Genomic DNA, 17,669 nt, shown 5'->3' with positions numbered 1-17,669 from the left:
GCAGCATCGCCACTCGAACACCGCCAGCTTGGGTGCGCGTAAGCGGAAGTGCGGAACAACGAGTATTTGGTGAACACGGCTGTGACGCCCGAGTGACACAAGAACTACAGCGGCTCCGATGGCGATTCATTCCTCGCGCACCACCGTGTCCCCGAAGGGCGTTGACGCCGGCGCCGTGGATGCGCGGCTGCCTCACGGCGTACCAGAATGGCAGCATCTGCAGCTCGACCGTAGCGGGCGGCAGCTAGAGGGATCAGGCGTCGGCGTCCGCGTCAGGTAAGAACTCCTTGCCCACGTGGGGGTATTTGATTCTGAGTGCAGAATATTAATTTTGTGCTTGTATGAAGCATTGTTGCTTGACAGAGGTTTTTTTTTATATAAGTATAACTGATTGTATAGTGCAGGCATAGGTGCTAGTGCCTTCTCAATAGCTTCAATGTTCAGAATCGTGACCTTCAAACAGCATAGTTGCGCAATACCTTCGACATGCAGCATAGGTCCTGCCGTTGAATCTTGTCCGTGACCATGGATTGCACAGAGTAGTTGCTTTAGGGATGACGATGTGCAGTAACCTGTCGGCCCTCCGGCTGCCGACCGATACCGCTGCCTGCTACCACAGCCCAGAGGTGTCCTATCGGTCTTCTATGGGCCTGCTTGACCTGTCGGCCCTCATGTCAGATTATTGTACAAATAAAAAACGCAATGGAGCCCATGGCTATTATAGACTATGATATTAATAGGATGTGCCAAATTTAAAACTAAATGTTTTTTATTATTATAAGGATTTTTAGAATTGATCCCTTTTTTCCTGGCAAGTTTTCATGAACATTACCTTGGAGTCTTCTCTGGGGTCTCTAATAATTACTAATAGTATATAAGATAAAGATTAGCTTGGCTCATAGATGCTCGACCCGTTTACTAACATTTAGCAAAATAATTTAAACTTGGACCATGAATGACTTTCAAAACAAGGCTGAAAGTCAAACAAATTTACGACCTATCTACTTGTGTCAGAGACTTTTTGTGTGTGTGTGTGTGTGTAATAACAGTCTGAAATTAAAGTCGAGTATATACATACCTCGTTACATCTTTCCAAGTGCGCGGCTGCAGCCCAGGCATAAGCCCTTGAAGGATGGCGGTCACAAGTTTGTGACGTTGTTGTATTGTCACGTACTTGGGCTCCATGCCAATCGGAGTCGGCGTGCGCGTCCTACCGGCGTCAACATCGATGGCGACATCGGAGAGGAGGCCCACGGCCTGAATGCGCACCTCGTCAGCATAGCAGCATCGCCACTCGAACACCGACAGCTTGGGTGCGCGTAAGCGGAACAACGAGTATTTGGTGAACACGGCTGTGACGCCCGAGTGACACACGAACTACAGCGGCTCCGATGGCGATTCAGTCCTCGCGCACCACCGTGTACCCGAAGAGCGCTGACGCCGGCGCCGTGGATGCGCGGCGGCCTCACGGCATACCAGAACGGCTGCGCTTGCAGCTCGACCGTAGCGGGCGGGAGCTGGAGGGACCAGGCGCCGGTATCTGCGTCAGGTAAGAACTCCTTGCCCACATGGGGGTATTTGACTCTGAGTGCAGAATATTAATTATGTGCTTGTATGAAGCGTTGTTGCTTGACAGAGATTTTTTTATATAAGTATAACTGTTTGTATAGTGCATGCATAGGTGCTAGTGCCTTCTCAATAGCTTCAATGTTCAGAATCGTGACCTTCAAACAGCATAGTTGCGCAATACCTTCGACATGCAGCATAGGTCCTGCTGTTGAATCTTGTCCGCGACCATGGATTGCACAGAGTACTTGCTTTAGGGATGACGACGTCCGGTAACCTGTCGGCCCTCCAGATGCCGACCGGTACCGCTGCCTGCCACCACAGCCGAGAGGTGTCCTATCGGTCTTCTATGGGCCTGCTTGACCTATCGGCCCTCATGTCAGATTATTGTACAAATAAAAAACGCAATAGTGCCCATGGCTGTTATAGACTATGATATTAATAGGATGTGCCAAATTCAAAACTAAATGTTTTTTATTATTATAAGGATTTTTAGAATTGATCTTTTTTTTCCTGGCAAGTTTTCATGAATATTAGCTAGGAGTCTTCTCTGGGGTCTCTAATAATTACTAATAGTATACAAGATAAAGACTAGCTTGGCTCATAGATGCTCGACCCGTTTACTAACATTTAGCAAAACAATTTAAACTTGGACCATCAATGACTTTCAAAACAAGGCTGAGAATTTGTATATGTAGATATATCCATGAAAGTCAAACAAATTTACGACCTATCTACTTGAGATTTTTTGTGTGTGTGTAATAACAGTCTGAAATTAAAGTCGAGTATATACATACCTCGTCACATCTTTCCAAGTGCGCGGCTACAGCCCAGGCATAAGCCCTTGAAGGATGTCGGTCACAAGTTTGTCGCGTTGTTGTATTGTCTTGTACTTGGGTTCCGTGTCAATCGGAGTTGGCGTGCACGTCCTACCGGCGTCAACCTCGATGGCGACATTGGTGAGGCGGCCCACGGCCTCAATGTGCACCTTGTCAGCATAGCAGCATCGCCACTCGAACAGCGCCAGCTTGGGTGCGCGTAAGCGGAACAATGAGTATTTGGTGAACACGGCTGTGACGCCCGAGTGACACAAGAACAACAGCGGGTCCGATGGCGATTCAGTCTTGCTGTACCAACGACATGACCTGCGGAGAGTCCTCAGGTCATCGGCGAGCACGGTGATGGCAGCTTTGGTGTCATCTATCCTCACGCTGACGTCGGTGAAGCGGAGGTGTTTGAGGCGGAGGAATGGTGTCCGACGTGACGCTCATACTGGTAGCGAGCGTGCACTCGCCGATGTGCAGGTCCTCCAGCGACTGGAACACGGTGGTGGCGAGCGGGAAGTCCTCGCGCACCACCGTGTCCCCGAAGGGCGCTGACGCCAGCGCCGTGGATGCGCGGCGGCCTCACGGCGTACCAGAACGGCAGCACCTGCAGCTCGACCGCAGCGGGCGGCAGCTGGAGGGACCAGGCGCCGGCGTCCGCGTCAGGTAAGAACTCCTTGCCCACGTGGGGGTATTTGACTCTGAGTGCAGAATATTAATTTTGTGCTTGTATGAAGCATTGTTGCTTGACAGAGGTTTTTTTTTATATAAGTATAACTGATTGTATAGTGCAGGCATAGGTGCTAGTGCCTTCTCAATAGCTTCAATGTTCAGAATCGTGACCTTCAAACAGCATAGTTGCGCAATACCTTCGACATGCGGCATAGGTCCTGCCGTTGAATCTTGTCCGTGGCCATGGATTGCACAGAGTAGTTGCTTTAGGGATGACGATGTCTAGTAACCTGTCGGCCCTCCGGCTGCCGACCGATACCGCTGCCTGCTACCACAGCCCAGAGGTGTCCTATCGGTCTTCTATGGGCCTGCTTGACCTGTCGGCCCTCATGTCAGATTATTGTACAAATAAAAAACGCAATGGAGCCCATGGCTATTATAGACTATGATATTAATAGGATGTGCCAAATTTAAAACTAAATGTTTTTTATTATTATAAGGATTTTTAGAATTGATCCCTTTTTTCCTGGCAAGTTTTCATGAACATTACCTTGGAGTCTTCTCTGGGGTCTCTAATAATTACTAATAGTATATAAGATAAAGATTAGCTTGGCTCATAGATGCTCGACCCGTTTACTAACATTTAGCAAAATAATTTAAACTTGGACCATGAATGACTTTCAAAACAAGGCTGAAAGTCAAACAAATTTACGACCTATCTACTTGTGTCAGAGACTTTTTTTGTGTGTGTGTGTGTGTAATAACAGTCTGAAATTAAAGTCGAGTATATACATACCTCGTTACATCTTTCCAAGTGCGCGGCTGCAGCCCAGGCATAAGCCCTTGAAGGATGGCGGTCACAAGTTTGTGACGTTGTTGTATTGTCACGTACTTGGGCTCCATGCCAATCGGAGTCGGCGTGCGCGTCCTACCGGCGTCAACATCGATGGCGACATCGGAGAGGAGGCCCACGGCCTGAATGCGCACCTCGTCAGCATAGCAGCATCGCCACTCGAACACCGACAGCTTGGGTGCGCGTAAGCGGAACAACGAGTATTTGGTGAACACGGCTGTGACGCCCGAGTGACACACGAACTACAGCGGCTCCGATGGCGATTCAGTCCTCGCGCACCACCGTGTACCCGAAGAGCGCTGACGCCGGCGCCGTGGATGCGCGGCGGCCTCACGGCATACCAGAACGGCTGCGCTTGCAGCTCGACCGTAGCGGGCGGGAGCTGGAGGGACCAGGCGCCGGTATCTGCGTCAGGTAAGAACTCCTTGCCCACATGGGGGTATTTGACTCTGAGTGCAGAATATTAATTATGTGCTTGTATGAAGCGTTGTTGCTTGACAGAGATTTTTTTATATAAGTATAACTGTTTGTATAGTGCATGCATAGGTGCTAGTGCCTTCTCAATAGCTTCAATGTTCAGAATCGTGACCTTCAAACAGCATAGTTGCGCAATACCTTCGACATGCAGCATAGGTCCTGCTGTTGAATCTTGTCCGCGACCATGGATTGCACAGAGTACTTGCTTTAGGGATGACGACGTCCGGTAACCTGTCGGCCCTCCAGATGCCGACCGGTACCGCTGCCTGCCACCACAGCCGAGAGGTGTCCTATCGGTCTTCTATGGGCCTGCTTGACCTATCGGCCCTCATGTCAGATTATTGTACAAATAAAAAACGCAATAGTGCCCATGGCTGTTATAGACTATGATATTAATAGGATGTGCCAAATTCAAAACTAAATGTTTTTTATTATTATAAGGATTTTTAGAATTGATCTTTTTTTTCCTGGCAAGTTTTCATGAATATTAGCTAGGAGTCTTCTCTGGGGTCTCTAATAATTACTAATAGTATACAAGATAAAGACTAGCTTGGCTCATAGATGCTCGACCCGTTTACTAACATTTAGCAAAACAATTTAAACTTGGACCATCAATGACTTTCAAAACAAGGCTGAGAATTTGTATATGTAGATATATCCATGAAAGTCAAACAAATTTACGACCTATCTACTTGAGATTTTTTGTGTGTGTGTAATAACAGTCTGAAATTAAAGTCGAGTATATACATACCTCGTCACATCTTTCCAAGTGCGCGGCTACAGCCCAGGCATAAGCCCTTGAAGGATGTCGGTCACAAGTTTGTCGCGTTGTTGTATTGTCTTGTACTTGGGTTCCGTGTCAATCGGAGTTGGCGTGCACGTCCTACCGGCGTCAACCTCGATGGCGACATTGGTGAGGCGGCCCACGGCCTCAATGTGCACCTTGTCAGCATAGCAGCATCGCCACTCGAACAGCGCCAGCTTGGGTGCGCGTAAGCGGAACAATGAGTATTTGGTGAACACGGCTGTGACGCCCGAGTGACACAAGAACAACAGCGGGTCCGATGGCGATTCAGTCTTGCTGTACCAACGACATGACCTGCGGAGAGTCCTCAGGTCATCGGCGAGCACGGTGATGGCAGCTTTGGTGTCATCTATCCTCACGCTGACGTCGGTGAAGCGGAGGTGTTTGAGGCGGAGGAATGGTGTCCGACGTGACGCTCATACTGGTAGCGAGCGTGCACTCGCCGATGTGCAGGTCCTCCAGCGACTGGAACACGGTGGTGGCGAGCGGGAAGTCCTCGCGCACCACCGTGTCCCCGAAGGGCGCTGACGCCAGCGCCGTGGATGCGCGGCGGCCTCACGGCGTACCAGAACGGCAGCACCTGCAGCTCGACCGCAGCGGGCGGCAGCTGGAGGGACCAGGCGCCGGCGTCCGCGTCAGGTAAGAACTCCTTGCCCACGTGGGGGTATTTGACTCTGAGTGCAGAATATTAATTTTGTGCTTGTATGAAGCATTGTTGCTTGACAGAGGTTTTTTTTTATATAAGTATAACTGATTGTATAGTGCAGGCATAGGTGCTAGTGCCTTCTCAATAGCTTCAATGTTCAGAATCGTGACCTTCAAACAGCATAGTTGCGCAATACCTTCGACATGCGGCATAGGTCCTGCCGTTGAATCTTGTCCGTGGCCATGGATTGCACAGAGTAGTTGCTTTAGGGATGACGATGTCTAGTAACCTGTCGGCCCTCCGGCTGCCGACCGATACCGCTGCCTGCTACCACAGCCCAGAGGTGTCCTATCGGTCTTCTATGGGCCTGCTTGACCTGTCGGCCCTCATGTCAGATTATTGTACAAATAAAAAACGCAATGGAGCCCATGGCTATTATAGACTATGATATTAATAGGATGTGCCAAATTTAAAACTAAATGTTTTTTATTATTATAAGGATTTTTAGAATTGATCCCTTTTTTCCTGGCAAGTTTTCATGAACATTACCTTGGAGTCTTCTCTGGGGTCTCTAATAATTACTAATAGTATATAAGATAAAGATTAGCTTGGCTCATAGATGCTCGACCCGTTTACTAACATTTAGCAAAATAATTTAAACTTGGACCATGAATGACTTTCAAAACAAGGCTGAAAGTCAAACAAATTTACGACCTATCTACTTGTGTCAGAGACTTTTTTTGTGTGTGTGTGTGTGTAATAACAGTCTGAAATTAAAGTCGAGTATATACATACCTCGTTACATCTTTCCAAGTGCGCGGCTGCAGCCCAGGCATAAGCCCTTGAAGGATGGCGGTCACAAGTTTGTGACGTTGTTGTATTGTCACGTACTTGGGCTCCATGCCAATCGGAGTCGGCGTGCGCGTCCTACCGGCGTCAACATCGATGGCGACATCGGAGAGGAGGCCCACGGCCTGAATGCGCACCTCGTCAGCATAGCAGCATCGCCACTCGAACACCGACAGCTTGGGTGCGCGTAAGCGGAACAACGAGTATTTGGTGAACACGGCTGTGACGCCCGAGTGACACACGAACTACAGCGGCTCCGATGGCGATTCAGTCCTCGCGCACCACCGTGTACCCGAAGAGCGCTGACGCCGGCGCCGTGGATGCGCGGCGGCCTCACGGCATACCAGAACGGCTGCGCTTGCAGCTCGACCGTAGCGGGCGGGAGCTGGAGGGACCAGGCGCCGGTATCTGCGTCAGGTAAGAACTCCTTGCCCACATGGGGGTATTTGACTCTGAGTGCAGAATATTAATTATGTGCTTGTATGAAGCGTTGTTGCTTGACAGAGATTTTTTTATATAAGTATAACTGTTTGTATAGTGCATGCATAGGTGCTAGTGCCTTCTCAATAGCTTCAATGTTCAGAATCGTGACCTTCAAACAGCATAGTTGCGCAATACCTTCGACATGCAGCATAGGTCCTGCTGTTGAATCTTGTCCGCGACCATGGATTGCACAGAGTACTTGCTTTAGGGATGACGACGTCCGGTAACCTGTCGGCCCTCCAGATGCCGACCGGTACCGCTGCCTGCCACCACAGCCGAGAGGTGTCCTATCGGTCTTCTATGGGCCTGCTTGACCTATCGGCCCTCATGTCAGATTATTGTACAAATAAAAAACGCAATAGTGCCCATGGCTGTTATAGACTATGATATTAATAGGATGTGCCAAATTCAAAACTAAATGTTTTTTATTATTATAAGGATTTTTAGAATTGATCTTTTTTTTCCTGGCAAGTTTTCATGAATATTAGCTAGGAGTCTTCTCTGGGGTCTCTAATAATTACTAATAGTATACAAGATAAAGACTAGCTTGGCTCATAGATGCTCGACCCGTTTACTAACATTTAGCAAAACAATTTAAACTTGGACCATCAATGACTTTCAAAACAAGGCTGAGAATTTGTATATGTAGATATATCCATGAAAGTCAAACAAATTTACGACCTATCTACTTGAGATTTTTTGTGTGTGTGTAATAACAGTCTGAAATTAAAGTCGAGTATATACATACCTCGTCACATCTTTCCAAGTGCGCGGCTACAGCCCAGGCATAAGCCCTTGAAGGATGTCGGTCACAAGTTTGTCGCGTTGTTGTATTGTCTTGTACTTGGGTTCCGTGTCAATCGGAGTTGGCGTGCACGTCCTACCGGCGTCAACCTCGATGGCGACATTGGTGAGGCGGCCCACGGCCTCAATGTGCACCTTGTCAGCATAGCAGCATCGCCACTCGAACAGCGCCAGCTTGGGTGCGCGTAAGCGGAACAATGAGTATTTGGTGAACACGGCTGTGACGCCCGAGTGACACAAGAACAACAGCGGGTCCGATGGCGATTCAGTCTTGCTGTACCAACGACATGACCTGCGGAGAGTCCTCAGGTCATCGGCGAGCACGGTGATGGCAGCTTTGGTGTCATCTATCCTCACGCTGACGTCGGTGAAGCGGAGGTGTTTGAGGCGGAGGAATGGTGTCCGACGTGACGCTCATACTGGTAGCGAGCGTGCACTCGCCGATGTGCAGGTCCTCCAGCGACTGGAACACGGTGGTGGCGAGCGGGAAGTCCTCGCGCACCACCGTGTCCCCGAAGGGCGCTGACGCCAGCGCCGTGGATGCGCGGCGGCCTCACGGCGTACCAGAACGGCAGCACCTGCAGCTCGACCGCAGCGGGCGGCAGCTGGAGGGACCAGGCGCCGGCGTCCGCGTCAGGTAAGAACTCCTTGCCCACGTGGGGGTATTTGACTCTGAGTGCAGAATATTAATTTTGTGCTTGTATGAAGCATTGTTGCTTGACAGAGATTTTTTTATATAAGTATAACTGATTGTATAGTGCAGGCATAGGTGCTAGTGCCCTTCTCAATAGCTTCAACATTCGGAGGACATGACCATGGAGTGCACAAAGTACTTGCTTTAAGGATGACGTCACCTGTCAGCCCTCCAGAAGCCGCCAGGTACCGCTGCCTGCCACCACATCCGAGAGGTGTCCTATCGGTCTTCTTTGGGCCGGCTTGACCTGCCTCGGCCCTCATGTCAGATTATTGTACAAATAAAAAATGCAACAGAGCCCACGGCTATTATAGACTATGATATAGGATGTGCCAAATTTAAAACTAAATGTTTTTTTATTATTATAAGGATTTTTAGAATTGATCCTTTTTTTTCCAGGCAAGTTTTCATGAACATTAGCTAGGAGCCTTCTCTGGTCTCTAATAATTACTAATAGTATATAAGATAAAGACTAGCTTGTCTCATAGATGGTCGACCCGTTTACTAACATTTAGCAAAACAATTTAAACTTGGACCATCAATGACTTTCAAAACAAGGCTGAGAATTTGTATATGTAGATATATCCATTAAAGTCAAACAAATTTACGACCTATCTACTTGTGTCAGAGATAATTTTTGTGTGTGTGTAATAACAGTCGGAAATTAAAGTCGAGTATGTACATACCTCGTTACATCTTTCCAAATGCGCGGCTGCAGCCCAGGCAAGAGCCCTTGAAGGATGTCGGTCACAAGTTTGTCACGTTGTTGTATTGTCATGTACTTGGGTTCCGTGCCAATCGGAGTCGGCGTGCGCGTCCTACTGGCGTCAACCTCGATGGCGACATTGGTGAGGCGGCCCACGGCCTCAATGCGCACCTCGTCAGCATAGCAGCATCGCCACTCGAACACCGCCAGCTTGGGTGCACGTAAGCGGAACAACGAGTATTTGGTGAGCACGGCTGTGACGCCCGAATGACACAAGAACAACAGCGGCTCCGATGGCGATTCAGTCTTGCTGTACCAACGGCATGATATGCGGAGAATCCTCAGGTCCTCGGCGAGCACGGTGATGGCGGCTTTGGTGTCATCCGTCCTCACGCTGACGTTGGTGAAGCGGAGGTGTTTGAGGCGGGGCATGGTGTCTGACGTGACGCTCATACTGGCAGCGAGCGTGCACTCCCGATGTGCAGGTCCTCCAGTGATGGGAACACGGTGGCGGCGAGCGGGAAGTACTCGCGCACCACCGTGTCCCCGAAGGGCGCTGACGCCGGCGCCGTGGATGCGCGGCGGCCTCACGGCATACCAGATGGGCAGCACCCGCAGCTCGACCGTAGCGGTTGGCAGCTGGAGGGACCAGGCTCCGGCGTCCGTGTCAGGTAAGAACTCCTTGCCCACGTGGGGGTATTTGACTCTGAGTGCAGAATATTAATTTTGTGCTTGTATGAAGCATTGTTGCTTGACAGAGAGTTTTTTTATATAAGTATAACTGATTGTATAGTGCAGGGATAGGTGCTATTGCCCTTCTCAGTAGCTTCAACATTCAGAATCGTGACCTTCAAACAGCATAGTTGCGCAATACCTTTGACATGCAGCACAGGTCCTGCTGTTGAATCATGTCCATGACCATGGATTACACAGAGTACTTGCTTTAGGGATGACGACGTTTAGTAACCTGTCAGCCCTCCGGATGCCGACCGGTACCGCTGCCTGCCTCCACAGCCGAGAGGTGTCCTATCGGTCTTCTATGGGCCTGCTTGACCTGTCCGCCCTCATGTCAGATTATTGTACAAATAAAAAACGCAATAGAGCCCATGGCTATTATAGACTATGATATTAATAGGATATGCCAAATGTAAAACCAAATATTTTTTATTATTATAAGGATTTTTAGAATTGATCCTTTTTTTCCTGGCAAGTTTTCATGAACATTAGCTAGGAGTTTTCTCTGGGGTCTCTAATAATTACTAGTAGTATATAAGATAAAGACTAGCTTGGCTCATAGATGCTCTACCCGTTTACTAACATTCAGCAAAACAGTTTAAACTTGGACCATCTATGACTTTCAAAACAAGGGTGAGAATTTGTATATGTAGATATATCCATGAAAGTCAAACAACTTTACGACCTATCTACTTGTGTCAGAGATTTTTTTGTGTGTGTGTAATAACAGTCTGAAATTAAAGTCGAGTATACACATACCTCGTGACATCTTTCCAAGTGCGCGGCTGCAGCCCAGGCATAAAACCCTTGAAGGATGTCGGTCACAAGTTTGTCACGTTGTTGTATTGTCACGTACTTGGGTTCCGTGTGAATCGGAGTCGTCGTGCGTGTCCTACAGGCGTCAACCTCGATGGCGACATTGGAGATGCGGCCCACGGCCTCAATGTGCACCTCGTCAGCATAGCAGCATTGCCACTCGAACACCACCAGCTTGGGTGCGCGTAAGCGGAACAACGAGTATTTGGTGAACACGGCTGTGACGCCCGAGTGACACACGAACTACAGCGGCTCCGTGGGCGATTCAGTCTTGCTGTACCAACGGCATGACATGCGGAGATTCCTTAGGTCATCGGCGAGCACGGTGATGGCGGATTTGGTGTCATCCGTCCTCACGCTGACGTCGGTGTAGCGGAGGTGTTTGAGGCGGGGCATGGTGTCTGACGTGACGCTCATACTGGCAGCGAGTGTGCACTCCCGATGTGCAGGTCCTCCAGCGATGGGAACACGGTGGCGACGAGCGGGAAGTCCTCGCGCACCACCGTGTCCCCGAAGGGCGCTGACGCCGGCGCCGTGGATGAGCGGCGGCCTCACGGCGTACCAGAAGGGCAGCACCTGCAGCTCGACTGTAGCGGGTGGCAGCTGGAGGGACCAGGCGCCGGCGTCCGTGTCAGGTAAGAACTCCTTGCCCATGTGGGGGTATTTGACTCTGAGTGCAGAATATTAATTTTGTGCTTGTATGAAGCATTGTTGCTTGACATAGATTTTTTTTATATAAGTATAACTGATTGTATAGTGCAGGGATAGGTGCTAGTGCCCTTCTCAGTAGCTTCAACATTCAGAATCGTGACCTTCAAACAGCATAGTTACGCAATACCTTCGACATGCAGCACAGGTCCTGCTGTTGAATCATGTCCGTGACCATGGATTACACAGAGTACTTGCTTTAGGGATGACGACGTTTAGTAACCTGTCGGCCCTCCAGATGCCGACCGGTACCGCTGCCTGCCTCCACAGCCGAGAGGTGTCCTATCGGTCTTCTATGGGCCTGCTTGACCTGTCCGCCCTCATTTCAGATTATTGTACAAATAAAAAACGCAATAGAGCCCATGGCTATTATAGACTATGATATTAATAGGATGTGCCAAATGTAAAACTAAATATTTTTTATTATTATAAGGATTTTTAGAATTGATCATTTTTTTCCTGGCAAGTTTTCATGAACATTAGCTAGGAGTCTTCTCTGGGGTCTCTAATAATTACTAGTAGTATATAAGATAAAGACTAGCTTGGCTCATAGATGCTCTACCCGTTTACTAACATTCAGCAAAACAGTTTAAACTTGGACCATCAATGACTTTCAAAACAAGGGTGAGAATTTGTATATGTAGATATATCCATGAAAGTCAAACAAATTTACGACCTATCTACTTGTGTCAGAGATTTTTTTGTGTGTGTGTAATAACAGTCTGAAATTAAAGTCGAGTATACACATACCTCGTGACATCTTTCCAAGTGCGCGGCTGCAGCCCAGGCATAAAACCCTTGAAGGATGTCGGTCACAAGTTTGTCACGTTGTTGTATTGTCATGTACATGGGTTCCGTGTGAATCGGAGTCGGCGTGCGCGTCCTATCGGCGTCAACCTCGATGGCGACATCGGAGATGCGGCCCACGGCCTCAATGCGCACCTCGTCGGCATAGCAGCATCGCCACTCGAACACCGCCAGCTTGGGTGCGCGTAAGCGGAACAACGAGTATTTGGTGAACACGGCTGTGACGCCCGAGTGACACAAGAACTACAGCGGCTCCGATGGCGATTCAGTCCTCGCGCACCACCGTGTCCCCGAAGGGCGTTGACGCCGGCGCCGTGGATGCGCGGCTGCCTCACGGCGTACCAGAACAGCAGCACCTGCAGCTCGACCGTAGCGGGCGGCAGCTGGAGGGACCAGGCGCCGGCGTCCGCCTCAGGTAAGAACTCCTTGCCCACGTGGGGGTATTTGACTCTGAGTGCAGAATATTAATTTTGTGCTTGTATGAAGCATTGTTGCTTGACAGAGATTTTTTTTAAATAAGTATAACTGATTGTATAGTGCAGGCATAGGTGCTAGTGCCCTTCTCAATAGCTTCAACATTCAGAATCGTGACCTTCAAACAGCATAGTTGCGCAATACCTTCGACATGCAGCATAGGTCCTGCTGCTGAATCATGTCTGTGACCATGGATTGCACAGAGTTCTTGCTTTAGGGATGACGACGTCCGGAAACCTGTCGGCCTTCCTGCTGCCGACCGGTACCGCTGCCTGCCACCACAGACAAGAGGTGTCCTATCGGTCTTCTATGGGCCTGCTTGACCTGTCGGCCCTCATGTCAGATTATTGTACAAATAAAAAACGCAATAGAGCCCATGGCTGTTATAGACTATGATATTAATAGGATGTGCGAAATTCAAAACTAAATGTTTTTTTATTATTATAAGGATTTTTAGAATTGATCTTTTTTTTCCTGGCAAGTTTTCATGAACATAAGCTAGGAGTCTTCTCTGGGGTCTCTAATAATTACTAATAGTATATAAGATAAAGACTAGCTTGGCTCATAGATGGTCGACCCGTTTACTAACATTTAGCAAAACAATTTAAACTTGGACCATCAATGACTTTCAAAACAAGGCTGAGAATTTGTATATGTAGATATATCCATTAAAGTCAAACAAATTTACGACCTATCTGCTTGTGTCGGATATAATTTTTTTGTGTGTGTAATAACAGTCTGAAATTAAAGTCGAGTATATACATACCTCGTCACATCTTTCCAAGTGCGCGGCTGCAGCCCAGGCATAAGCCCTTGAAGGATGTCGGTCACAAGTTTGTCACGTTGTTGTATTGTCATGTACTTGGGTTCCGTGCCAATCGGAGTCGGCGTGCGCGTCCTACCGGCGTCAACCTCGATGGCGACCTCGGAGAGGCGGCCCACGGGCTCAATGCGCACCTCGTCAGCATAGCAGCATCGCCACTCGAACACCGCCAGCTTGGGTGCGCGTAAGCGGAACAACGAGTATTTGGTGAACACGGCTGTGACGCCCGAGTGACAAAAGAACAATAGCGGCTCCGATGGCGATTCAGTCTTGCTGTACCAACGGCATGACATGCGGAGAGTCCTGAGGTCATCGGCGAGCACGGTGACGGCGGCTTTGGTGTCATCCGTCCTCACGCTGACGTCGTTGAAGCGGAGGTGTTTGAGGCAAGGCATGGGATCCGACGTGACGCTCATACTGGCAGCGAGCGTGCACTCGCCGATATGCAGGTCCTCCAGCGACGGGAACACGGTGGCGGCGAGCAGGAAGTCCTCGCGCACCACCGTGTCCCCAAAGGGCGCTGACGGCGGCGCCGTGGATGCGCGGCGGCCTCACGGCGTACCAAAACGGCAGCACCTGCTGCTCGACCGTAGCGGGCGGCAGCTGGAGGGACCAGGCGCCGGCGTCCGCCTCAGGTAAGAACTCCTTGCCCACGTGGGGGTATTTGACTCTGAGTGCGGAATATTAATTTTGTGCTTGTATGAAGCATTGTTGCTTGACAGAGATTTTTTTTATATAAGTATAACTGATTGTATAGTGCAGGCATAGGTGCAAGTGCCCTTCTCAATAGCTTCAACATTCAGAATCGTGACCTTCGAACAGCATAGTTGCGCAATACCTTCGACATGCAGCATAGGTCCTGCTGTTGAATCATGTCCGTGACCATGGATTGCACAGAGTACTTGCTTTAGGGATGACGTCACCTGTCGGACTGGTACCAGCCACCACAGCCGAGAGGTGTCCTATCGGTCTTCTATGGCCCGGCTTGACCTGTCGGCCCTCATGTCAGATTATTGTACAAATAGAAAACGCAATAGAGCCCATGGCTATTATAGACTATGATATTAATAGTATGTGCCAAATTTAAAATTAAAAGTTTTATATTATTATAAGGATTTTTAGAATTGAACCTTTTTTTATTGGCAAGTTTTCATGAACATTAGCTAGGAGTCTTCTCTGGGGTCTCTAATAATTACTAATAGTATATAAGATAAAGACTAGCTTGGCTCATAGATGCTTGACCCGTTTACTAACATTTAGCAAAATAATTTAAACTTGGACCATCAATGACTTTCAAAACAAGGCTGAGGATTTGTATATGTAGATATATCCATGAAAGTCAAACAAATTTACGGCCTATCTACTTGAGATTTTTTTTGTGTGTGTAGTAACAGTCTGAAATTAACGTCGAGTATATACATACCTCGTCACATCGTTCCAAGTGCGCGGCTGCAGCCCAGGCATAAGCCCTTGAAGGATGTCGGTCACAAGTTTGTCACGTTGTTGTATTGTCACGTACTTGGGTTCCGTGCCAATCGGAGTCGGCGTGCGCGTCCTACCGGCGTCAACCTCGATGGCGACATCGGAGAGGTGGCCCACGGCCTCAATGCGCACCTCGTCAGCATAGCAGCATCGCCACTCGAACACCGCCAGCTTGGGTGCGCGTAAGCGGAACAACGATTATTTGGTGAACACGGCTGTGACGCCCGAGTGACACAAGAACAACAGCGGCTCCGATGGCAATTCAGTCTTGCTGTACCAATGGCATGACATGCGGAGAGTCCTGAGGTCATCGGCTAGCACGGTGACGGCGGCTTTGGTGTCATCCGTCCTCACGCCGACGTCGGTGAAGCGGAGGTGTTTGAGGCGAGGCATGGCGTCCGACTTGACACTCATACTGGCAGCGAGCGTGCACTCGCTGATGTGCAGGTCCTCCAGCGACGGGAACACGGTGGTGGCGAGCGGGAAGTCCTCGCGCACCACCGTGTCCCTGAAGGGCGTTGACGGTGGCGCCGTGGATGCGCGGCGGCCTCACGACGTACCAGAATGGCAGCACCTGTTGCTCGACCGTAGCGGGCGGTAGCTGGAGGGACCAGGCGCCGGCGTCCGCCTTAGGTAAGAACTCCTTGCCCACGTGGGGGTATTTGACTCTGAGTGCAGAATATTAATTTTGTGCTTGTATGAAGCATTGTTCCTTGACAGAGATTTTTTTATATAAGTATAACTGATTGTATAGTGCAGGCATAGGTGCTAGTGCCCTTCTCAGTAGCTTCAACATTCAGAATCGTGACCTTCAAACAGCATTGTTGCGCAATACCTTCGACATGCAGTGTAGGTCCTGCTGTTGAATCATGTCCGTGACCATGGATTGCACAGAGTACTTGCTTTAGGGATGACGTCACCTGTGAAAGGGTCGAGATGGCGACTAGAGGGGGGTGAATAGTCCTTTTTAAAATTAATCACGTTGGCTAACCGAAACAAGTGCGGAATTAGAACTATCGGTCCAGCCAAGACTACACCCCTCTATCTATGTTCACTAGCACCTTGCAAAGATACTAATCAAGCAACAAAGGTGTCAGGCTAGCTAGAGCTCTCCTAACCAATTCTAGGAGCAAGGTCACACAAACCTATGCCAATAGTACTTTAAGCAACAAGGGAGCTCGTACACATGCTAGTAAGCAAATGCACACAGTCAACTAAGCTTACTAACAATGCTCAATAACAAGGCAACCAATGCCAAATTAGAGAGCGCAATTACTTAGCTACACAAACTAAGTAATGTGACTAACAAGGTTACACAAACCAAATTAGCCACGCAAGGAAGCTACTTCTATGCTACACAAGCAAGAAGATAACTAGCAAGCTACACAAGCTAACTAATTATAAAAGCAGCAACACAAGCTTAATGTATATGAAAGTAATTGCAAGCTTGTGTAACGGGGATGCAAACCAACGGGAAGAACAAAGGTTGACACGATGATTTTTCTCCCGAGGTTCACGTGTTTGCCAACACGCTAGTCTCCGTTGTGTCGACCGCTCACTTGGCGGTTCAGCGGCTAATTAGCATCACCCGCTAAGCCCGCACGTCAGGCGCCGCAAGAACCTACCCCTTGAGTGAGGGTAGCTCAATGACACGTTTTACTAAAGTTGCTTTTCGCGACTCCCGCGGGGCGAGCACAATGCCCCTCACAAAGCTCTTCTCCAGAACGCCGCACAAGCTTCTTATGGGCTTCGACGGAGACCACCACCAAGCCATCTAGGAGGTGGCAACCTCCAAGAGTAACAAGCACCACCAGCTTGCAACTCGATCACCTAGTGCCACTTGATGCAACCTCACGATGCAATCGCACTAGAATCGCTCACTCACACAATCGGATGATCACTATCAAGTATGTGTAAGATGGAGGGCTCCCAAGCACTCTCAAGCATGGACACAAAGTCCCCCGAGGTGCTCTACACCAGCCATGGCCGAAGGCCACTTCTATTTATAGCCCCAAGGGCTAAACTAGCCGTTACCCCTTCATTGGGCAACTGTCGGGTCGACCGGACGCTCCGGTCGTGTTGACCGGATGCTGGACCTCAGTGTCCGGTCGTCCGATGATAGCCACGTGTCACCTGCGTTCAATGGCATTCTTCTGATCTCAACGGTCATCTTCTGACCGGATGCAGCAGCTTCAACTGACTGGACGCTAGACCTCAGCGTCCGATCGTTTACAGTAAGCTACCGACCTTGACCGGACGCGTCAGGTCGCACGTGATTGGACGCAGCCCAGCGTCCAGTCATACTCCAGCTCCTGCGTCACCATGCGTCAGCCTGACCGGACGCGCCCTGCTAGCGTCCGGTCACTTCCAGTGCCAGCATCCGATGCACTCAGTGAGACCCTGTCTTTTGTGTGTAGAGCGCCGGTGGAGTTTCTTCACCAAGTT

General features: G+C 49.3%; 4 pseudogenes; all 4 read right to left on the bottom strand.

Annotated features, from left to right (window-relative positions):
* Positions 1-5,121: 5,121 nt before the first annotated feature.
* LOC136524539 (uncharacterized) lies at positions 5,122-7,358 on the bottom strand (annotated as a pseudogene).
* A 543-nt stretch (positions 7,359-7,901) lies between these two features.
* On the bottom strand, positions 7,902-11,584 carry LOC136524538 (uncharacterized; annotated as a pseudogene).
* Positions 11,585-13,663: 2,079 nt separating this feature from the next.
* On the bottom strand, positions 13,664-14,628 carry LOC136524537 (uncharacterized; annotated as a pseudogene).
* Positions 14,629-15,143: 515 nt separating this feature from the next.
* LOC136524536 (uncharacterized) lies at positions 15,144-16,046 on the bottom strand (annotated as a pseudogene).
* Positions 16,047-17,669: the final 1,623 nt, after the last annotated feature.

Source organism: Miscanthus floridulus, chromosome 18 (assembly GCF_019320115.1).
Source record: "Miscanthus floridulus cultivar M001 chromosome 18, ASM1932011v1, whole genome shotgun sequence".
Classification (NCBI taxonomy): domain Eukaryota; kingdom Viridiplantae; phylum Streptophyta; class Magnoliopsida; order Poales; family Poaceae; genus Miscanthus; species Miscanthus floridulus.
This window is presented reverse-complemented; position numbering and strand designations above follow the sequence as displayed.